Genomic DNA, 6,000 nt, shown 5'->3' with positions numbered 1-6,000 from the left:
GCTCTGACTATCCAGCGACATACTGTCTTCCCCCGCCTCTGTTTCCGACCGTAAAGCGTCTGCCTTTATGCTTTGCAGGGAACTTCTCAAGAGGCATAGCAGAGGAATGGTGACGCTAATGATTGCAGCATCGCCGCTCACCATCTGGGTAGACTCCTCAAAGTTTCCAAGGACCTGGCAGATGTCTGCGAACCAGGCCCACTCTTCTGTAAAGAATTGAGGAGGCTGACTCCCACTGCGCCGCCCATGTTGGAGTTGGTATTCCACTATAGCTCTACGCTGCTCATAGAGCCTGGCCAACATGTGGAGCGTAGAGTTCCCCCGTGTGGGCACGTCGCACAGCAGTCGGTGCACTGGCAGATGAAACCGATGTTGCAGGGTGCGCAGGGTGGCAGCGTCCGTGTGGGACTTGCGGAAATGTGCGCAGAGGCGGCGCACCTTTACGAGCAGGTCTGACAAGCGTGGGTAGCTTTTCAGAAAACGCTGAACCACCAAATTAAAGACGTGGGCCAGGCATGGCACGTGCATGAGGCTGCCGAGCTGCAGAGCCGCCACCAGGTTATGGCCGTTTTCACACACGACCATGCCCCGTTGGAGGCTCAGTGGCGAAAGCCAGCGGTCGGTCTGCTCTGTCAGACCCTGCAGCAGTTCGTGGACCGTGTGCCTCTTCTCTCCTAAGCTGAGTAGTTTCAGCATGGCCTGCTGACGCTTGCCCACCGCTGTGCTGCCGTGCCGCGCGACACCGACTGCTGGCGACGTGCTGCTGCTGACACATATTGATTGCGAGACAGAGGTTGCGTAGGAGGAGGAGGGTGGTTTAGTGAAGGAGGCATACACCGCCGCAGATACCACCACCGAGCTGGGGCCCGCAATTCTGGGGTTGGGTAGGACGTGAGCGGTCCCAGGCTCTGACTCTGTCCCAGCCTCCACTAAATTCACCCAATGTGCCGTCAGGGAGATATAGTGGCCCTGCCCGCCTGTGCTTGTCCACGTGTCCGTTGTTAAGTGGACCTTGCCAGTAACCGCGTTGGTGAGGGCGCGTACAATGTTGCGGGAGACGTGGTCGTGCAGGGCTGGGACGGCACATCGGGAAAAGTAGTGGCGACTGGGAACTGAGTAGCGCGGGGCCGCCGCCGCCATCATACCTTTGAAAGCCTCCGTTTCCACAACCCTATACGGCAGCATCTCCAGGCTGATAAATTTGGCTATGTGCACGTTTAACGCTTGAGCGTGCGGGTGTGTGGCGGCATACCTGCGCTTGCGCTCCAACACTTGCGCTAGCGACGGCTGGACGGTGCGCTGAGAGACATTGGTGGATGGGGCCGAGCACAGTGGAGGTGAGGGTGTGGGTGCAGGCCAGGAGACGGTAGTGCCTGTGTCCTGAGAGGGGGGTAGGATCTCAGTTGCAGGTTGGGGCACAGGGGGAGAGGCAGCGGTGAAAACCGGAGGCAGTGAATGGCCTTCGTCCCACCTTGTGGGGTGCTTGGCCATCATATGTCTGCGCATGCTGGTGGTGGTGAGGCTGGTGGTGGTGGCTCCCCGGCTGATCTTGGCGCAACAAAGGTTGCACACCACTGTTCGTCGGTCGTCTGCACTCTCAGTGAAAAACTGCCAGACCTTTGAGCACCTCGGCCTCTGCAGGGTGGCATGGCGCGAGGAGGCGCTTTGGGAAACAGTTGGTGGATTATTCGGTCTGGCCCTGCCTCTACCCTTGGCACCGCACTGCCTCTTCCAACCTGCCCTGCTGCTGTACTTGCCTCCCCCTCTGAAGACCTGTCCTCAGTAGGCGTAGCAAACCAGGTGGTGTCAGTTACCTCATCGTCCTGCTGCTCTTCCTCCGAATCCTCTGTGCGCTCCTTCCTCGTACTTACTCCAATTACTACTACCTGAGTGATAGACAACTGTGCCTCATCGTCATCGTCCTCCTCACCCACTGAAAGCTCTTGAGACAGTTGCCGGAAGTCCCCAGCCTCATCCCCCGGACCCCAGGAACTTTCCAAAGGTTGGACATCGGTCACGACAAACTCCTCCAGTGGGAGAGGATTCGAAACCATTGCTGCCCATTCTGGGCAGCGGCCCGAGAACAGTTCCTGGGAGTCCTGCCTGCTCCTCAGAATATGTCATTGTAATGGAGTGAGGAGGCTGGGAGGAAGGAGGAGCAGCAGCCAGAGGATTCAGAGTTGCAGCAGTGGACGGCGCAGAATTCTGGGTGGTCGATAGATTGCTGGATGCACTTTCTGCCATCCACGACAGGACCTGCTCACACTGCTCATTTTCTAATAAAGGTCTACCGCGTGGACCCATTAATTGTGAGATGAATGTGGGGACACCAGAAACGTGCCTCTCTCCTAATCCCGCAGCAGTCGGCTGCGATACACCTGGATCAGGAGCTCGGCCTGTGCCCACACCCTGACTTGGGCCTCCGCGTCCTCGCCCGCGTCCACGTCCTCTAGGCCTACCCTTACCCCTCAGTATGCTGTATTACCAGTAGTGCAGAAACAGAACGCTGTAATTAAATGTGCCGCTTATTGGCCTGTGGTTGGAGGCTGACTTCCCTTACGGAACGCACAGCAGAGCCAGGAAACAATTTTGCGCATGCCTGTAGTGAGACGTAGGTGCGTATGACTGAGCTAGTGGAATTCACAGCGCAGAAGCAGTCAAGTGGCCAAAGGCCAGTAGTAGGCCTTAAGTATTTTGCTTCTATTTTTTTAAAATGCTGAGCTGACACAGCAGACAGATACTGTAGGCAGCGTATAATATTATATATACTGTTTCCCTCTGGCGGGATGACAGCGCTGATGTAACAGAGACAGCAGATCCAGGAAACAATTTTGCGCAAGCCTGCTGTAACGCTTAGCTGCGTATTAATTAGGACTACTACCCCCAGCAGATAGATACTGTAGGCAGCGTATAATATTATGTATACTCTTTCCCTCTGGCAGGATGACAGCGCTGATGTAACAGAGACAGCAGATCCAGGAAACAATTTTGCGCAAGCCTGCTGTAACGCTTAGCTGCGTATTAATTAGGACTACTACCCCCAGCAGACACGCAGTAAACTGAAGACGGTCACAGGCAGCCCAAATATAGTATTTTTTCCCAATTTTTTGGAAAAAGCCCACTGCCTATATAGCCTGAATATCTCTTTCCCTGCCTCACCAGTACTGGCCCTATACTCTGTACAATGACTGCAGACTGCGGACGCAATGCTCTGCACGTCCGATATACAAAAAAAAAAATTGTGCAAACACTGCTAAAAGCAGCCTCAACAGTACTGCACACGGTCAGATGTGGCCCTAAGAAGGACCGTTGGGGTTCTTGAAGCCTAAAATCACTCCTAACACTCTCCCTATAGCAGCTCCACCAAGACAGCACTTTCCCTGAGCTATGTCAGAATGCATCTGTGGCGAGCCGCGGGAGGGGCCGATTTTTATACTCGGGTGACACCTGATCTCGCCAGCCACTCACTGCAGGGGGGTGGTATAGGGCTTGAACTTCGCAGGGGGAAGTTGTAATGCCTTTCTTGTCTTTCTATTGGCCAGAAAAGCGCGCTAACGTCTCAGAGATGAAAGTGAAAGTAACCCGAACATCGCGTGGTGCTCGTTTCGAATAACGAGCATCTCGAACACGCTAATACTCGAACGAGTATCAAGCTCGGACGAGTACGTTCGCTCATCTCTACTCAAATCTATTCACAAAGAGCCAAGGCTCATTCAGTTTTGAATTTATAGCCATCTTGTGGCAATTTTTCAGTACTACAGGTAGAATCCCTGAGAATGTTATGCACTGATGTTTAAGTGACATGTGCTTTAGTACCATAAGTTTAAATACTGACAGCCTCTGATCCAGACTTCCATATACCAGGAGACTTTATATTTAATGTGTGCTCATTCTCCTTCCATCACCACTTTTGTATTCTTTCTTATCAAGTTCATTTTAGATGTGCAATCATGATAGCAGTGACCCATCAGTCATTTCAATTACACTCCAATCTATTCACAAAGAGCCAACTCTCATTCAGTTTTGAATTCATCGCCATCTTGTGGTCAAATTTCATTGCTACAGCTAGAATTACTGAAAATGTTATGCACTTAAGTTTAACCCCTTGAGTGGCAGGTTTCCTACCACCCTGTCGTGCCCACCAGGGCAGGTTTTTTTAAATGGTCTTATCATTGAATTTCAACTAGTTTTGCAGTTGCGTCTCAAGAGCCATAACTTTTTCATTTTTCCATTGACATGGCCATATAAGGGCTTGTTTTTTGCGGGACAAGTTGTGATTTTTTAAACAGGGGGGAGGAAAAAAAGAAATGGGGAAAAAAGAAAAAAAGGGGCCATGTCATTAAGGGGCTAAATAATGTATTAACTTCCTTCTCTGCATCATTACGACGCACACGGATACCACATGTGTGATTGTATTTTTGATTTTTTACAAAGTAAAGGGAGACAAGTGTTTTTTTTATTTTTTTAATAATTTTTTTACTTTTTTTTTTTTATTATTTTTTTTTATTTTTTTATTTTTTGTCCCTTTAGGGGACTTCCACAGGGACCCATCAGGACCCCTGATCACATTCTGGGGGTCCGATGGTGACAGACCCTTACATGCTGCAGTGACAACCCTTTACATGCTGCAGTCACATAGACTGCAGCATGTAAAGGGTTAACACAGCAGAGATCGGAGGTTTTCTCTGATCTCTGCTGTAAGAGCTGGTACCTAGCTGTCCTCTCACAGCCGAGCACCAAGCTCTCCCTGCCACAGAGACCATCGGCTTGCTTCTGACAAGCCGATGGTCTCTATGGCAACCTGTAAACAAAGCAGGAGGTTGCCGACATGTCGGCAATATCTTCTGCTGGTTTTTCAAAGCCCTTGCACTGCTCTGTGTGGGACTGTGCAGGCAGAGCACACTGTCACAGCTTGTGGCATTGTGCTCTGCAGCTCCCATAGTGATACATAGCCCGGGAATCTTCCGGGCTATGTTGCTATGAGCAGTGGAGCTCGTCCCGGAAAATTTCCGGGCGTGCCACTCAAGGGGTTAAGGGACATCTGCTTTAGTAACATCAGTTTAAATACTGACAGCCTTCGATCCAGGCTTCCATATACCAGGAAACTTACTATTTTATGTGTGCCCATTCTGCTTCCGTTACTACTTTTGTATTCTTTCTTATCAAGTTCATTTTAGATGTGCTATCCAATCTATTCACAAAGAGCCAACTATCATTCAGTTTTGAATTTATCGCTATCTTGTGGTCAAGCTTCATTACTACAGGTAGAATTACTGGGAATGTTATGTACTGATATTTAAGTGACAACTGCTTTAGTACCATCAGTTTAAATACTGACAGCCTCCGATCCAGGGTTCCATATACCAGTAGACCTAACATTTCATATATGCCTATTTTTATTTTACATATTAATAGTAATATTAAATGATTAGAGCAGATTTCAGAGGACATAAGCTATAATATTAAATTGTATAAGGCATGGATTTTAGCACTTCAGGATTTATAATTCAAGGTGATAAAGAAGTATGTTCACTCCAAGGCTTATTTCTTTTAGCAATTTCCTACACAGCGATATAACAAGCAATTATTCCACCCCATTTACCTTACCGAGAAGTTGAATAATAAAAATGTATCATTAAAATATCTTAGACTAGCTTTTGCCCACAACTTTATCTGCGTGAAATTCGAATTACGCTTTCCCGATGATACAAATTGTAACGATCTTCATAATTATTATTTTGCCAACCCATCACTAATTACCTTATGTTATAAACCTTTATCTTTCTTTATCCTATATCTTGGTGTTTCATTTTTATATAAACCCTTCTCCTAATACCTGTATATAATCCTGATTATATACCTTCAGGTGTGAGGATCACCAGACTCCAAAGTCTCCTGCTAAGAGAACCGTAACACCCCCCAGTAACCCATCATTTGCCATATTTTTCAACTCCATCTTTATAAGTCACAGTGCATTCACCCCATACTATTAGCTCAGTC

This window comes from Eleutherodactylus coqui, chromosome 2 (assembly GCF_035609145.1).
Source record: "Eleutherodactylus coqui strain aEleCoq1 chromosome 2, aEleCoq1.hap1, whole genome shotgun sequence".
In the NCBI taxonomy this organism is placed as follows: domain Eukaryota; kingdom Metazoa; phylum Chordata; class Amphibia; order Anura; family Eleutherodactylidae; genus Eleutherodactylus; species Eleutherodactylus coqui.
This window is presented reverse-complemented; position numbering follows the sequence as displayed.